The sequence below is a fragment of the Ammodytes marinus genome (assembly GCF_949987685.1).
Source record: "Ammodytes marinus genome assembly, chromosome: 19".
In the NCBI taxonomy this organism is placed as follows: Eukaryota; Metazoa; Chordata; class Actinopteri; order Uranoscopiformes; family Ammodytidae; genus Ammodytes; species Ammodytes marinus.
In genome coordinates this window covers 20762220-20780935 of record NC_137223.1, presented here as the reverse complement: position 1 = coordinate 20780935, position 18716 = coordinate 20762220, and the positions used below count along the sequence as shown (strand labels likewise).

Below are 18716 nucleotides of genomic sequence, written 5' to 3'. Positions count from 1 at the left end.
CCCACAGTCAAAAACTTTATATGCACAGATGCACTGGAGTCAGCTGCATCTTTTGGCATAGGCCACGCCCATTTCCGTATATATAGATTTTTCGCAAAATCGCGAAAACTGCAAAACTGATTTTTCGCTACTCCTCCCACAATTTTTGGACAATTGACACCAAACTTTGCACAGAACATCTACCGACCCACACGGTAAAAACTTGTGCGAAAGAATTTTGATACGACCATCGATAAAGAAACAGTCGCGCTTTGAATATTTGAAAATTAGCTATCTGTTACTTCCTTGTACGTAAATATTCATAAATCCAAAGCTATACATCGGATCAAGTCCAAATTTTAGACATATGTTGGGGCTACCCTTAATTGCGTTCAATAAAAAAATTGGACATTTTCGCCATAAGGGGGCGCCATAAATTAGGAAATTTCATATCTCCTAATTGGCCAGAGGAATTTTCTTAAAACTCACGGGAAACCATCAAGGGGCATACATGAGTCTATATAAAACATATGGCCAAGAAATATTGATGTGTAAGGGACTTTTTAATAAAATTACATTTTTTTTTTCCATCAAAGAAAAAAGGCGGGATGCTAATCTCAGCTAGCATGTCCATTGACATTACATTGTGCAATTAGCTCCGGCAGCCATTTTGTCAAGGCTGACAATCTGCTTTTGCTCATAACTCTCCAACCGAACATCCCACAGTCAAAAACTTTACATCCACAGATTCTGCGAAGTGAGCGGCCGGCGCGGCGGTTGACGACGAGTCGCGTCGGAGGCTTGGCCCCCGGTAAAAACTGCTTGCAGTTCTAGTTATTATTATTTTCAATATTTCTAGCTGGAGATCTTGTATTCCAATAGATGGGAAATAATTGACAATGTCCCACCTCACTTGGCTGCTTTAGAATTCAGTTTGGAATATGAGCAACTACTTGGATTAATAAAATTAACATTGTCAAATGAGGCGAAGTACAAACCCGAACCACTCGAGAGGAGAGGAGGTTAAAACTAAGAAATATACAGAGATATGAAAGTCAATTCACAGGCAGGTGGAGTTCAGCCCTTCTGGACGGGCAGCAGCAGAAGGAAACGGCCTGACATCCCCATTCTGATTCATGATCATTTAAGCACAATGGGAATTGGTAAAAAAAAAATAAGCACAGAGTAATCCAGCATCATTACTTAAACCCACCACAGGGACTCAAAGGACACAAACGAGGCAGCCCAGAGTAAAGAGGAAAAAATGACTTAAAAGAATGTAGAGAATTCATATTGACTTTCAGAGGAGGACTGTGAATCGTCTCTCACCCGCCGCCGTTTAGCCAAATTCATTTATCTTTAGAGTCTGGGTGTTACAGAAAGTTGACGAATGTGTGTGCGCATAGTTTTTTTCAGCACAAAAGTGTGTGTGCGGGTGTGTATGTGTGACTATGTGTGTCGGGTCAGGTGTTGAGTGTCAAAGCGAGTACCAGCAGAGCGTAATAGAGACGTGGTGGGAAAGCAGCAGGTCTGACACCAGCGGGCTACATGATAAATGTGCGCTTTGACAAATGGACCCTAGAAATAATCCCATATAAGTACTTCGGTCACACAGACAGACAGACAGACAGACAGACAGACACACACACACACACTTGGCTCCAATGCTGAGGATGGGATGCAGTGAATGTAGCAAAGTACATTTATTCAAGTGATGTACTTGGAAATATGCCAACAATGTGTACGTGTGTTGTTATTTTGTTTCATTTAAGTAAAGGATCTTAATACTCATTCCACCACTGGTCTGCATTAACGACAAACAGAAGAGACGGACCAACGAGATATATTTCCTCATTCCTAAACCTCTACTGTGTGAGATGCTTAAACAAAACAAAAAGAAATAAACAAACAAAGTGTACAGAGACAATAGCGCTCCCACTTCACACAACATCTGACTCGTCCACCACCACTGAGCCACGACAGCCAAAAACAAACTCCACATCAAACGGGAAAACTGATACTGTATACCACGAGGGGAAGAAAGGGCCTACAGGTGTGTGTGTGTGTGTGTGTATGTGTGTACAGGTGTGTATGTACAGGTGTGTGAGTGTGAGTGAGAACATGCTGCGGGCCGTCTGCGTGACATCCCTCCCGCCCTGTCTGTCCATGCCAATACTTGCACTATAGCAGACGTTAACCGTGGACACATGATGAGGGTATGGGTTTGTCACCGCGGGGCATGTTCACGCATACTTATTGGACCGAGGAGTCTGTTTGCAATTTCTCCTTCCTTTTCTTATGTGAGAAAAGCAGTTGTTATTATTATGACTCAAATGGTGGGTACAGCTTTTTGGCACCGGGAACCGTAGGAGCTGCTGCAGTAATGCTCAAAAAATGAAAATAAGTGGAAAGTTGTCCAGTTTTTCCTTTGGCCAATTCTGACTTTATTAGCAGTCTGTATATGTCCATAAATATTTATAAACAGTGTAAAATTGCTGTAAAAGCAGAGCAGGGGATGGGGGGGAATAACTCCACACCCTGAAAATGACGGGGGCCCAGTCTTGGTCTGGCATTAATCTTACGGTCATTAAAAATGAGGGGGAAATTATTAGTGACAGGCTTATGGAATTACATCATGCTTTGGGTCAAAGGGGCTCCCCAAAAAGGAACAATAATGGGAGGACCAGAGGGTACACCAATGATAACTCTAGCTAGGGGATTGGTGCTGATCTAGCACTGCGGAAAAAATTGCGTTAGCTGAAAAAACCGAAATAATGTAGATTTTTTTTTGCTTTTTATGGCAACTTGCGCCCAAAAAATTCCCGCATTTGGCAGTCTACGCAACAGTGTGGATAGGCCTCCAGTCAGGACAATGCAGTCAGATCAGAACTGCATTGGTTAAATTGAATTTTAATTGGTTAAAATCATAAAACAACTTTTAAAACTGTACTATTCTTTTTTAATCAGGGCTCTGGGAGAATATTTCCCGTTGATACATTTTTATAAATGATTTACACAATAGGTAGTTAGAGCGACTGTGAGTATGAGTAAAAACCTTTCCTGAGTCTGATCTCTGAAAGCTCAACCGTCTGCCAAGACTGTTGTTGTAGATGGTGATGTTTTCCACATTGTAATGCTTGGTGGTTCCGTTCACAATGTGCCAAGAGCATTATACTAATGCATATGGTAACTGCAGTTTTATGTTCACGCTAAATTGCAGTTAATATCGATAATGTTCTGTGAAAGAATGCTTCTCATACATATATGAGATCTAAATTATCTCATGTAGCTGACTCAATAACATATAAAACAGTAAAGCACCTGTTTAGTACATACCGGAACTTTCGGGAAGCCAAGATTATCTAGATGGCAGTAGACTTAACCAGTCTCTCCGTAAATCCTTTCTGGTGTTATCTTTTTAACTACGACTTAATTCTTGCATCACTGGCATTTGCAGTCGGACAGCCTTTGGTAAAACACCAAATTCAGTATCACATTTAATATGTTGTTGTTATGTAACTTTTTTTGTGTTAGTGCTTCACAGATCTTTTGAGAGCTATATTTCAACATTGCTGGAATAATGTTAAGTGCACTAACCATGGCACCCATAAATCTATCTCAAGTACCTCAAAATCAGTGAGCTGGTTTATCAGAGTAACAAAAAACATTCTCATTACAAACCCTTGTCCAAGTTATTGCCAAGATTAGAATATTCAACACTCAAGTATCAATGCACCTCTACTTTATATTTATAGGCTTTCCATAAATGTATAACCTTGCATTTACCGGAACAATTCCACCTATGCCTGCACACACACTGACACACACACACACACACACACACACACACACACACACACACACACCGACACACACACACACACACACACACACACACACACACACACACACACACACACACACACAATGTTTCCAACAAAGAGAGCCTTAAAACCACAAGAGTTTCAGTCAAGTGTCTCATAAACATGCAGTTTTCTGGCAGGCACCAGCCTGATCCTCGCCAACCCTTCACCCCCCGCCGTTTCACACCATATCCCACATATTAGTGTCTCGTTATGGATCTCCTCCAAAACTAATCTTATTGGGCCAAATTGACAGGCCTTTGGAGAGGCAGAGCATGCCAACAAGCTGATGGCCTTCATTTGATTTGCCTGCCGCCTTTGGAAAAAAACTGAGTATTCTCATTAGCTGAGAAAATCAGCGTGTGTGTGGAGCATCGTCACAGAAAAAGTTAACAGTTAGTACATATATAAAACGGTAACAAGGCTTGTCACAAGGCCCGAGTATTTTATACTATACTTGAGAGTGAAGGTGGAGTAGCGATTCTGGAGAATACTTGTTGACAAAATCACTATTTGTCTAAATCTGTGAATATCTCCTCAAGATCCTCTACCTGTCTGTACTGAGTGTGTGCTGAAATAAAATCCAGTGTTAATACACAGCCTAGGCTTGTAAGGTGGTATGTTAACAAAAGGGCGCCTAGTCCACCGTAGCTAGTAACATGCACGTTTACAGAGTATGGGCTGTGAATTAACACTGGATAATTTTTCAGATAGGCAACATATCAGGAGGAGATATTCACAGATTTTGACAAAAAAATGTATTGACAACAAGCATTCTCCAGAATCGCAGAGTCCATCTTTAAGGGATTGTGTTCTGCATCACATTATCTCTTTAATGACCTGATACTTTCTTTCTATGCAACACCACATAATTAAGTAAGTCTCCCAAAATATTTAGCAAGTTAGCTTATCGAACATATTTGTACACGACCATGAGGAAAGTTTAACTGCCTAATTATTTCTCATACTGAACATGTGTGGAAGCACCTGCTAGTTATAGACTCTGCATTAGTCATTTACGCAGGTGTTTCCTTGACTGTATATTACATGACATTCTGTGCTGAATATATTTTTGAGGTATTTCTTGCTTCATCTCTAGCGACAGCTGCGACGATACGGCAGCCTAAAAACATGGACAGAGATACAGCCTGTTTTCTTTCAGGACTCTCCAACTGTCTGCTTACAGTGAAGTATGAGTCCTGTTCCCTGTGCCTCGCTGCATTACTCAGCGAATCATTACTTTTTTTCACATTGGTTGAAGCAGGGCTGTACGCTTATTTTTTTAAGTGGTAGCACTGGTACTAGCAAGCAAAAAAAAATCAGTAGCACAAAAATAAATTTGGTAGCATACAAAGTATGATCAAAAACTTGCATAACCTTAACCCTTGCATTTTGCTCTAATTACCTTTGAGCCTGTCATCTTGGTCTCATTTGAGATTATCAATTAATATTATATTATTACTTCAAAGGTTGAAGTAATGTCTTTACATGAAACACAGTGGCTGAAGCTTGACCAGATTTTGGAATGCTACACACAGTTAGTTGGCTATAGGTAACAATTACTTTTGCCATCTTTTAGTATGCCAGTCAGTCTTCAGTCGTCCTTTCAGTAAACTTATAAAACAATGTAAGGGTCCATCTATCTGCCAGCTTGCTCCCCAGTCCCCTTCAGGCTGTTAATGTCACTCGGAGGGCGGCCAAACGTGACGCAGGGAACAAAGACCCTCTTCAGCACCGTCTGTTTCCCTACAGCTACGGCCCGCCTCAACACGTGGCTATTAATTGATGCACTGTGGTGAGCTTTAATAGACTCTGATCTTACTCAGCAGAAGGGGGGGGGAGGAATCACCAAATGAGAGGACAGGGGAAAAGGGAAACTCCATAAGACCCATGAACCAAATTCCATAGAAATCCAAAAATACTTGTAAAAGACATTTGACTCCAAAACCACAACTGTCGGTGATGCCAAAGCAAGTGTCAGGGTCTCACCAAAGTCATTTGGAAACATCGCCATGGAACCATGAATATCTGTTGAAAAAAAATCCATCCAACTGTTGAGTTGTTGACTGGCGGATTGACCAACTTACCAACACTGCCAGTTAAAATAATATTATAATTATAGGTCATTAAAATCAGAATTCTTAGTTTCAACAGACTCGGACATTCAACCAAAAAAAAACTAAAGTTGAAGTCTTATGTAAAATTATCTTATTTTTATTCCCAAGTGTCAGAACACAGGGACAGCTCCGGTGATGTATGCAACCACTTACTTAGGGAATGTGTTTCTCCACAATATTCAGAGGCTCCATCTTAATCTTCTTGCAACCCATCTTTAGGCCCCGACTGACAGCAGACTTTCCTATGGGCCTTTGCATGAGCTCTGGTCAGAGTCTCTTTCTCCTTGGAGCTGGCCCATTGTTGTGGGGGGCTGATAAATATTTACTCTTCCCAGCCTGGCAGGGAAATGAGTGGGAGGGGAGAGGGACCCATTGTGACAAGAGGGGGTCAGAGACACTGGCAAGCCAGCAGGATCCTTCCTTCCCCACTGGCATCTAAAACCCCAATACACTATTGGCACTGCACTGGGACAGATCCACTGCCAGTAAATGACCAGAGCTGGGATGTGTGTGTGTGTGTGTGTGTGTGTGTGTGTGTGTGTGTGTGTGTGTGTGTGTGTGTGTGTGTGTGTGTGTGTGTGTGTGTGTGTGTGTGTGTGTGTGTGTGTGTGTGTGTGTGTGTGTGTGTGTGTGTGTGTGTGTGTGTGTGTGTGTGTGTGTGTGTGTGTGTGTGTGTGTGTGTGTGTGTGTGTGTGTGTGTCTATGTGTGTTGGAGATGGAGATGGAGAAACAGAAAGAGAGAAGGGGATGGGGAAAAGAAGACAAGTAGACATTCAAAAAGACGACCACAGAAAGAGAACCAGACCCAGGGAAAAAAGAAAGAAAGCGCTTTTGAAAAGGAGAGTGGAGAAGGTTGGTTCCCCCCCTTTGAGAGCTGTTTACACGACAGACCACCAACGGAACTCACAAGACAATAGAGCAAAGAGGATCCGCAACACCAGACAATGCCGGCTAAAAGAAAAGAGACACTGGTGTTATGAATACACGTCCCTCCGGGCTTCTCCTCCACACTTACCCACTTCTCCACAAAAGAAACCCAATAGTAATTTTTTTTCCGAGGCAGAACAAAACATGGCTCGCCGGGGGGGGGGGGGGGGGGCAGCCAAATTGAAATTGTCAAAGCAACAATATTTGTTTAGTTACATTTCTTAAGGAAATCAGGGATAATTGCTGGTGGTAGTGGTCTGTGGCCATAAAGTGAGGGAGAACATGAGTAGGTCCTCACTTTGAATTTAACTTCTACTTTTGATCCCCAACAAAGCAAAGAAACTCCATTCTAGTTAAAGGTGGAGTCAGCGATTCTGGAGAATGCTTGTTGTCAAAAGATTTTTTTTGTCAAAATCACTGAATATCTCCTCACCATTCGCTACCTGGTCGTAAAAAAAATCTGGTGTTAATACACACAGCCTAGGATCTGTAAACTGGTATGTAAACAAAGGGGGCCTACCGTAGCTAGCAACATGACCTGTTTAGAGAGCCTAGGCTGTGTATAAACAGAGATGTTCCCCTGATTTTGACAACAAGCCTTCTTCAGAATTGCAGATTCCACCTTAAAAGGTTTCCTATTAAGAGTCGGGCAGGAGAAAAGGTGGAAAAAAATCTCAAGTGTTTGGATATCTGTTACTGAAACAATAATCCTTCATGTACACACTCACACATGCGTATACAGCAGGTCAGCCAGGTGTCAAACACAGTCGTACAGGTTGGACTTCCTAATGCCGTGATCAAGGCCAGCCGTTCCTTAACAAAACGTCAGCGCCGACAACAATAAACAGAGCTCAGATTTGCATTGATCTCAGGTCGTGCCTCCGTGCCTCTCCTTCATTCATCATTTCCTCTCTCTGTTGCCTGGTTATAAGATCTGTTTCCTGTCTGGGGGAAAGGCTTGGAAATGAACCGGGAAGTTGGTGAATTCAAAGCAAACGTCTCTCAGATAATGGGCTGAATTATGCAGGAGACCGGTCAAACTGCACAGCCTGGATCTCAGGAGCAGGTCATCCTAAGGTTGAGGGATCGTGTTTGTAAGATACTCCATCAAAGATAGTAACATAGGAGTCAGTGGATTTCAAACAGAAGCTATAAAGGCCGCACTCAGGTAGCCATGTACCCCTATACTGTCAGTCAGATCAGATGGCAATTTCAGTTGACCCTATATGGATACACGCCCTGATGAATTTTAAGTAAGAGTTAAGACGCAGTTGTGCTATGCTAGAGGTCCAAACAAAACAGAAAACCGTCATTTCATAACTCTCTGCAAAAAATAAACTAGGCCTTATACAACATCTGGTACGAGTCCAATATCCAACAACACAATGAGTATCGAAATTCTAAAGTGGACACACTGACAATTTCATCAGATTTATCAAACTTCTATTCAACAAGCATATTCTTCCTCTAATCATTTCCCTCATTAACAGAGAGCCCAGATGGATTATGTCTCGCCTTTTTGTATCTAACAAACAGGAAATGCTCCAATATGCTTGTTACACTGTAACAGTAATAAGGGTTTTGTTAAAGGGCAAAATTTGGCATCATGCCTTGAGCACTGCCATGAAAGAAATATACCCATTTTCGTTAATTACATCAGCTTGATAAAGTGCAGGGCCAGAGACTCACAAATACTAATCTAAAATGTTGGCTATTAGTAATAATGTGCTTCCAATCCCTTGCAAGAGTTTTTAAAGCATCTGTTTTGGGTCACTAGATTCAAATATTCGAAACATTTTCAACATTAGCCGTTTTTCCATCACGTTTATTGTCCATTGATATTATATGGAGTTTCCTTACACAATGCAAGGTGATGATAAATCAAACTGTGGATGTATTTCAAGTTAAATCATATTTTGGCCGCCTCCAACTGAGCATTTGCACTGATGTCATTTCACTACACCTGGGTCTTGTTATATGGGAGGAGTGGTGTTTTCCTAACGCCTCCCTATCACATCAAGAAAAACAATGGATTATTCAAAATCAACACATCATGAACTTTAATGAAGACATGGTCCTGAGCCGTCGCAGCTGAATCTTCTAATGAAGCAAAGAAACATCATGCGATTGTCTGCCAACGTGAGGTTATTGGACATGAAACGTCTGCCGGAGGTGAGGTGTCTTCAGACAGACGGACTGTAGAATAGATAAATATACCCGAGCCATTCATTAGGCTAATAAAGCATGCTGGATAACCGGAGGGCCTTGGATGGTGGAGCAGCAGTCATTTACTACTCCCCACGATCAAAGTTAAGCAGGCTGTTTCTGGTGAGTGTGTGCGTGTATGTGAGGGGGAGGCACAATGAGCTGGCTGCGAGGCTCAGCCCAAATGTACAGTCAGCCTAGTAATCAAGGGTTCCCATGCACTAGACAGTCAACACAGCTGCTAGCGGAGAGCAGGGAGGGAGCTTCAGTTGCTGGTTACTGGCACACTTGATTTAGTCTGCCAGCTAAGATACATGAAGATAAATCACCAAATTACAGGAGTACCGATCGATCAGTGCCGAGAGACTTTTCTTGCCTTGATCAGTTCTCGGTCGGACTTCTCTACCGGAGTTTGTGTCATCAGACATCCATGCTACGTTCTCTACATAAAAAAAACGCTGTCTGTAGCACACATTCAATTTACATTTCAAATTTTTTTCCATCTGCAGCTTCACATTTAAAACATCTAGATTGATGGTTAAAATGTGCAAATGTACGCATAGTTAGTAAGATATTGCCAAATTTTAATATTTAGTCAAACATTTTCGAAAAACTCCATTAAAAATCACCAGAAAATAGATTATCAAACAATTATTATTTGCAGATTTCCACTTTCTGACCTGGCTTGAACAGAGTGAGCCCTGGACTAAGGTCAATGTTTACTTCCTCTAGGCTCTAAACAGCTTTTCAAAGGCTGTGAATTCTATTAGAGGGAGAGGCCAAGCAACTGCAGGCGGGAGAAGCTGGGTTGGGCAGCACTGAAGCCTCCAGACCAGCAGAATCAACAACAGACGCTGTCCATGTTACAAAGCAGCCACAGCTGCACCTTTCTAGCTATTCTCCAAATTCACCCGTGATTATACACACACACAAATGATCACACACAATAATAAATGAATCCAGGCACGCAAACATTACGCAGTCAAGCCTTTACACATGTGCATGTACGCAAAGGTGCCCCAACAGGAATGAAACCACGTACATAATCACATCCACTGAATATATCTATTCTATGCACGGCTGCACACACACACAAGTTTGTGTTCCCTGCATCTTAACATGACAAGGCAGCCAATGTGAAGGAATGAGGAGGGAGGACAGACTGGCGTCCAACTTGAACCTGCTGAGCCTCTGAACAGAGAGAGTTGTTGGCTGACTGACATGGCCCTGAAAGCCTTTCAGCAGGTCAGGGCAGAGCCAAGCACAAAAACAGATTGAGTGAGTGTGAGAGAGAAATGTGTATATGTGCGTGTGTGTGTGTGTGTGTGTATATGTGCGTGTGGGTGTGCGTGTGTGTGTGTGTGTGTGTGTGTGTGTGTGTGTGTGTGTGTGTGTGTGTGTGTGTGTGTGTGATTATCTGAGCCTGCACAGCCGCACTGCTGCCTGACTTAAATTTATACTTTTACATGAGGTCATGTGTTGGAAGAGGTAAAGCGACACAGTTCACCCTGAAATGTTGATGCAATTCTTCTTGATGGGGATAATTTGCGAACAGTCGTACACTGCCACACAGCGCCGCAACCACAAATCATCTAACGAGTGTGTTTTGACAGTAAAATAACCCCTCAATTCACACATCTGAATGGGTAGAATTGCTTTACAATATCCAACACACATCATTAAAAGCCGGTTGAGAGATGTATGTTTTCCTGATACAAGCTACTACTTCCTGGAGTTATGAATCCATCTTGAAGGTCTGCGAGGGCACGGTGAGCTGTGAGCCGTAGGTAAACACCTCTACCTTGCTCACTGACCCAGTTGTAGCGAGGTGAAGAACAAACATCCTCACCTTTTACCAGGGGACTTGTCTGGACTCGCCAGACAGTCAGGGGCACAGGGGGGAAAGAAGAGGACGAGGACCGGCTGCATTTGTGCTCGGTTACAAACTCTCTTTGCATGTTTTCTTGCTGCTTGTGATCAAGGGGCACTGATTAGGGGATACCGACTTCCATCCATTACGATGGTCTGTACGGTACTGAGCCAAGAGGAAGGATGATTTTAGGCTGGCTTTGTGATAAATGCTTTCTTCAAAGGGGTTTTTAAGATGATGGCAACATGAAAAGCAGGATCTAATGAGTTTACTGTCAAAACTTATCAAAGTTAAGCTGAGCTCAGTTTTTACCTTTTGTTACACCTTTATTGTAGTCAATGTTATCTAATGTTTAGGTTCAAGGAATGCTAACAAAAAGCAAGTCAGTATGACTTTTATTATTGAGTCACACACTGTCAAAGTACTGTAACAAGAATATTTTGGCACCATACTTGTGTTCTCTCGAATTTTCTTGACTTCGATGACAATTCAACAAATAGCAACTAAAGGCAGCTTTACAGATCATTATAGCAATTTTCCTTCAGACTTTCTCCTTTAAACGGTCTTCTCAAGACCATTAGGAACAGTACTACAGGTGGGATGGCCCCTTTCCAGATTACTATATTTATCCACGTCCTTGAACTTTCAAATGTCAACTAGTGAGGAACTTTTCAGGCCCCAAAAAGTTAGAAAAAAAAACTGCTGTCAATGCAGCTCTAAGCAAGTGTCAATCGTGACTATTTGCATGATGTGGATGATGTCTACAAATGATGAAGGAATGATCTTTTGCTCTGCTAAGAGACCAGACATCTGAAGTTCAAACAGTGTGACATGTCTTACCTGTAGGATGACTATGGACCATGCTCTGCATTTATTCATGCGGTCACGCTCAAACTCCTCACAGAACAGGTCAAATCTGTAAAGTGACAAAAAGATAATATTCATTTGTTAATGCTTTTTTCATTGTTAAACAATTAGCAGCACTATAATAGGAATGTAAAAAAAGTAATGGTTGCATCTGTGTCCTAAATAGGTAAAAATAACCGTATGCCTGATTTTCCAGTTTTAACTGCAGAGAAGAGAGGGCAGAAATGGAGAATTTTTTTTCACAAGGAGCTCCAAGGTACCTCATAGCCTACGTATAGTCGAGGCAATACACACTTAAAAGAACGACATCAAAACGTAGACACAGACACTCAATTGTACTAAACCCGAAAGTCTTTTGCCTCTACGCCTCTATTTAAAACCGACTGACCCTCCAGCTGAAAGGTCACACCACTGCCAGGTCAACTGCTAGTGTTAATAATGTCTGAGGAGGTCCCTTAATGGTGAATATTACACACACTGACAGAACAACACTCGCATAGTGTAGTGAGTTGGTACTTTTACACTTGCAGGAGAGGCTCTTGGTGATGATTTGACAGGTGAGGAGATGAGAAGGCTTTGATAAGAGCTGAAAGAAGGCTATATATTCCCCTGCCCATGACGCCAGTCCAGGAAGTTACAGGTAGCCTAATAACAAGGTTATTATGATATGTCCTTGAGTATGTCAAACAGCTCTACAGAACAGAAGGCCATTCAAAGCCAACACATGGTCCACATCACCAATTACCAAGGTGTGCGTCGATAGGGAGAAGATGAAGAGAGTGGTATAGCCACAGAGTGAGCTGAAATATGGACAGATGAGGAGAGGAGAGACTTTTAGCCAATTTAGAGTAACAACCACGGGTCAGAGGGGCCCATTCCCTCCCCGACATAATGACTCAAAGTTCCTCTCCAGCTCTCTAGTCTAAAACAGTCGAAGTAGAGACAAACTACAAAAATTGAGTAATTTACACGTAGACAAAATGCCATTGAGCGCTGCCTTAGGAGAAACAGATGCTCAAATCCTCAAAGGTTTTACCTACTAAAGCAAGATAAGATTAAGTTCAGATACAGCCATTTCCTATATTTCTCTTGTGGCCTGTATTACAAGAAAATAATCAGGTTTTACATCAGTGATGCAGACTCACTGAGGTAAAAGTAAGCCATAAAGAAAACTAAGTGCAAAATATTTCTATCTGACAATGATCCTAATGCTAAATTAACATGTCGGCAAACATCCCTGTTTTCCAAGACAGTTGTTACAGGACAGTTTCTTACAGGAAAGATAGAACCCATCAGTATGCTGTGAAGAGCAGATGTAATAAAGTGTTGCCTGCGGTGGGGGACTGTAGAAAGCAATAATAATTTAAGTTTGAAGACGAGGGAGGGAGGGAGGGGTAAGGATAACTCTACTGAAGATAAGAAATATCAAAGCATTCTTTTCTTTCTCATTATCCCTTCAACCTTTTTAGTGTTGCTTACTACAAACATGGCAATAGTTTGTTGGAATGGAAGGCCTCCATGCCGATTTAGTCCAAGGAAGACCCAGATTGACCCTAATTAATTGGAATTCAACAATTCCCATCTACCCCAGGTCCCTGGAAGGCCCAGGTCAAGCATGCGTGCACCAATTAAACCAATGGCTCGAGTCAATGTCTGCTCTCACTTCCGAAGGAGTCACTCAAAACTCTGGTGATTCAAGTCCAGAAATCTTCCTCCGAATAGTCCTCTTCAAAACTTAAGGGTATAGGCAGAGAAACTATGCACTGAAAATAGCACTATTCCAGGGAAGGGGCTGATCAAAGACTCATGTCGTTGCTTTCCCAATAATAGGCTTCAGCTAAAAGGAACTACTGCCCAAATTCCTACCTTTCCACAATTCTGAAAATGTTCCCTTTGAGCCTGCGAAGACACAAACAATCTGTTGATTCAGTGGCAGAATCCTTTCCCCTAAGCCGCTATTTGCTTTAGCGGCGATGACACAAGGGGAGGAATTTGAGCAATGCCTGTGTATCGTAGACTCATTTCCTCCAAATGAGAACCATCTCCAGACAGACAACACAGCACTGAAGTCTGGCTTTGGCTCCAGGTCAGACAGTGTCCTGCAGACATGTTATATACTGTTCTGGGGTATGCTGGCATTCATGCAGACATACACTACACCCATGTACAGACTATTTCCGTTGCATTTGTTCATGCATAGTTGAGTACAAGTAGCCAACATGTAAGGGCATGACGTTTTCATGGATGTAAACAATTTCAATTTTCCAGTGTCCTCGTCAGCCTCTACATGGGATTAAAGCCAATCATTCATCACTGGTTGGTTTTTTCCTGAATAATGAGCAGCACCCAATCATTGGCTATCAAGAAGCTATCAACCATCTTTGAGCACACCCGGCCTAATCCCTGCTCTTTTATTATTTTTAAAGATTATTTTGTGCCTATAGGATTCCAAAGGGCTTACTGTCTCATTCTGCACCAATGGAAGTCTCTCCCAATTGAAAGGGATCAAAGTAGCCTCATAACTGCGGCGCTTTCAAGTAGAAAATGAAAAGCGTGAAATGCCAGAGCACGCTCTCTCTGCGATGGGATCAACTCAAACTCAAGCAGCCTTGAGAAAACTTTGCTTGTTCAATAGAGGATCAATGCCAATAATTATTGTGGCTTTTTCCTTTTATTTGTGTTAATTCTCCCATTCTTTCTGGCCCTCCCAGATATTTTCCACAAAGGGGTCAATGATATGTCATGAATTTACATACTAATAAAATTCTATGTGTAGTTTAAAAAGCATTAAAGGATGTCCTTTTTCCTTAAGTACTCCAAAGTTATTGAAATAAGAAATGGAATGGACTGTGCAAGCAGATTAGCAATCTTTGTACTCCATGGATGCCTGCCAAGAGACATCCACCCACTCCCCTCTCCACTTTTGTCTTTTTTCAGCTGTTAGATTTAACGCCAGATATGTAAATTGCTTCTGAAAGTCATGCAGGAGCTCATACGACCGGTTGGGTTTTTAAAAGGAAAAGGAAAAAAATGAAGCCTGTATCAGATGACATGGGGATATCAACATGCGAGATCTCCAGTGATGAAAGCAGTGGCATATGGAGAGACAGTACCAAAAGGCAACAGCAAGACCAAAACAAGCTGTGGAAATGTGGACTTAAATTAAATGATCACAGGATGAGGTAGTTGGGGTTAACAGGGATGAATGAACTTTAGAATCAAGTCAGCCCTCAGTTTTAATCCCATTACAAACTCTAAAAGCCGTCTGAATGACTGAACCTACCTATACGGACTTTTGGAATACTTTCACCAAAGTGTTAGGAGCATAAAACAAAAGATGAATACCCACATGTATAGGGCCAGTGCACATACACCCACATACACACCTGTCAACTCATTCTTTTGTTGGTGAATCACTCACGCCAGTGCTACAAAAACATTGTAACCAGATAAAGATGGGAGCTCTCCCATTTGTCATCTCAAGAGATCACAAAAGAGCTGGTTGTTTGAAAATGTGTCATGAGGTCGGCCTCAAATAGGACAAGGACTTTAGTTTGAGGCTAAGCCCCAAGAAAATGTGTCATCTGATAATATCAATAAATGAATGATTAACCTAAACCTATTTGCAATGGGAACTCTTTATCTCTATGTAGACAGCAGTGTTTTCTCTAAGATCATGCAAAATCTGAAAGTTGGGAAGTTAGTGCCCTTACACCTGAGGAGAATTAGTCAAGGAGATTTGTCTTTTGTTTATATTTCAGTTTTTTTTCCTGCAAAATGACAAATGGGCGTCGGGCAGGCCGGAGCACACAAGACGGCAGCCTTGCAGCTGTTCCTGTGTGCCTTAGTACTGTCAGTGTTTGTGTTCCCAGGAGAGGCGGACAAAGCGCTTCCAGGTCGCCCACTAACCTGCCATCTCATTACCAAAGGTCATCCTGCTGGAACACAACGGTGACCTTTCATGCCATAGGTTACTGTTGGGGTTAAGAGGAAGAAGAGGAGTGAAGAAAGTGATCATCATCCATCTTGAGAATACTTCTTCCTGAATTGACATTGTTGTGTCTTGAATAAACTTGAAGTCCCAGAGGCACTTCTTGATGCCAATACAAACAAATATCAGATTAAATCCTCCACATAAGCTTTAAAAAAGGGTTTTAATGTGAAGGTTTTCTTCTATCACTTCTTATTTCCAGGCTCGGTGTTTGGCATTTGGCACACATTCGGGTGAATGCCTATAGATGGCATTGCTCTTAGATCACAGCGAGCTCATTAGCTCTGGCCCGCTGTTGCATTCACTCAAACCAGACCAAAGATTGTGTTGGAAATTCAAAGAGGGGAGGAGGGAGGGAACAGATATGTTTCCTTGGATAAGGCAGAGCCTAATAATGACTTCCTGTATTTAGCCCCGGAAAACAAAACAGAGAGGCACCGTGGACAATGGCGCGAACACAAGTGCTATCCAAGAGTGCTGTAATGCCTTCATTGCAATGTAATCCATCTCCGAGGTTATGTACAGTAGACATGAGTCTGATGTGCTTGGTGTTGGCTGGGGGGGGGGGGGGCAGGGGGTGGGGAGGTCACAACATCTGGATCTTGTATTACATGCCTCTGGAGTTTCTGACAGCCTCTCTCTATATTGAGCAACAACTCCCTCTCGGTCCATCCATTTGGCTCCCTCCCCCTGTTGTTTGCTTCTTCCTCCGTCCTTTGCCCCTCTCCTTCAGGGCCATGTGAAAACTTCCAATTACCAGAAATACGAGAGGTGCTAACGGTTGGACATGAACTTGGAATATGCAAAACAGGAGAGCCCTTAACAAGGGGCCATGCTGAAATGTGATTGAATGCGTCAGCAGGTCGTAAAAAGCCCCCCTTAAGGATCAATGTAATTATGAAAGCTTTACGTGGAGGACTTTCCGGACAGGGGAGTGACCGGCGACAGGAGGAGGAGGGTGCTGCCAGCATTATGTTCCACCAAACAGAACCCCCATTTAACCCAACAAGTGGAGAACAAGCAAGGTCTTCCAGCTGCCTTCCATCACGAGCCATAATAGACCAGGGGAAAGAAAGAAGGGACGAAAGAAAAGAGGTTTGTAACACCTGCAGCAGGGTGCCAGCAAACATTCCTTGGTCGACCGGCCCCTTGGTGATGCACTCTATAAATCCTTGTGATTAGCTACAGTAGCGGTTCTAAGTGCCACTTAAACCAAACCCCAAAGGAAGGAAGGTTGTTTTGACCTACGAGCTTTGGAAATGTGATTTAAGCCCAAGTGATTATTACAAAAAACAAAGCCAGTTCTGTTTTCCTAATAAGAGGATGGAAGGAGGAAGGGTCTGATGGAAGTGTATGAGTAAAATGGGCATGTCAGAAAGTTTGAACTACTAGGCCATTATTTGAAGAGTTTGTGGGACAACTTCCTGTAATTAAGCTATTAAGTAAACTTAAAACTATAATTTCATAATGCTTTTGCATTCTAAAGACCAAACCAATGCACGTATAGCATATAGAAACTTAGCTTCGGTTTTCACATAATAAATGTGGAAACTCTATAGTATGTGGTGTCTGCTTTTGCTCTAAAATGTAAATCAGCACATCAATTTATCATATTTTCAAAACCTGCCCGACTGGACAGCATCTCCTCTCAAAAAGTGACAGCAAAGATGGGAGAGGGGAAGTGAGTCATAAATCAGAATCAAAGCCATGTCACTGAAAAATCCTCCAATCTATAACATGCCGGGATAGTCACAATATTAACCTGGACCAGAGTTAGTCAATAAATGAGAATGGGACTGACCCCAAAGACTAAAAACTTCACAAATCACAATTAAGTCCACCAAACGAAGCAGCAGGCCTGACTGTAAGCGCAGAGTCTCAAGAGCTCTATAAACCTGCTGTGCTTACGGTAACAGAAGGGATGGCACAGCTCAAGTCCCACATGCTAAGGTATTGATGAAAGCTGACATAGACCAGACCCAACTGCACTCTTTGACTGGGAAGTGAGCAAACAGCATCTACACACAATCTAACAATAGGATTGCACAACAACATTTGTGACACAATACCATTGCTTCTAGACTATTGTGAAGATTTGAAACTATTTCATTATTTATTTCCCTTCGATCCCAATAAACCAGGTGAAAATTGTGAAGCAGTAAACTTCTCTGAAAATGTAACTCAGCACACACACCTTTTCTTTTGTTTATGGTGTCTCACCATTCACCACAGCTCTAAACTTTTTGTCAAGCCAAAGCCAGCATTACAAAATCTTTGGATGTAGTGTTGGATGTACTGTTTTTTTTTCTTGGGAAAGTTTACTGACAAACATAAAAAGGTAAAAGTTATAGCATACTTTGTCACAAATGGACAAATTGCTTAGAAACACATTGCGCAAGGACCACAAAGAAACAGGACAGTAGGCCAAGTGTTCATTTGGAGTGAGTCAACAGGAAAGAAGGGAACAGTCAGACATCATGAAACCACAATGCTTAATGTTAAACACAAAAAAACACATAACTGAACAAAATAACAAAAACATGTGTTCACACAAAAAAACTAAAAAGGAGACTACCACAAGGTCCGCTACCCAATTGTGCATTCTTTCATTCTCACAAACACACAAATATACACACACACACAGTCAAACTGTGCTCCTGAGCTGGCCTTGACAGCTGAGGACATCCTTTGAGAGGGCTCATGTCTGCACTGGCAGCCAGGGACGATCAAGAGTCCTGCACAGTGACGTAAGCCTTGCCAAGAGTTGTGTGCATTCATCTGTACATGTAGGGGCTCCCATGCTCTCAGAGAAGGAGCTATCTGGCTTCAAGCCACAACTCCTAATAGGCCCTGGTTTAAGACGACAGGAAATAAGTTATGGGTCTTAAGTTAAGAAA

General features: G+C 42.1%; 1 protein-coding gene across 1 annotated transcript in view; it reads right to left on the bottom strand.

The window, feature by feature from the left end:
• The window catches only part of disp1 (dispatched homolog 1), a 54040-nt gene extending 42163 nt beyond the window's left edge, over positions 1–11877 (bottom strand). Inside the window, exon 1 of the mRNA XM_080048378.1 lies at positions 11802–11877. The gene's annotated coding sequence lies outside the window, so the exon portion shown is untranslated. The remainder of the gene's footprint in view (positions 1–11801) is intronic.
• Between the last annotated feature and the right edge of the window lie 6839 nt (positions 11878–18716).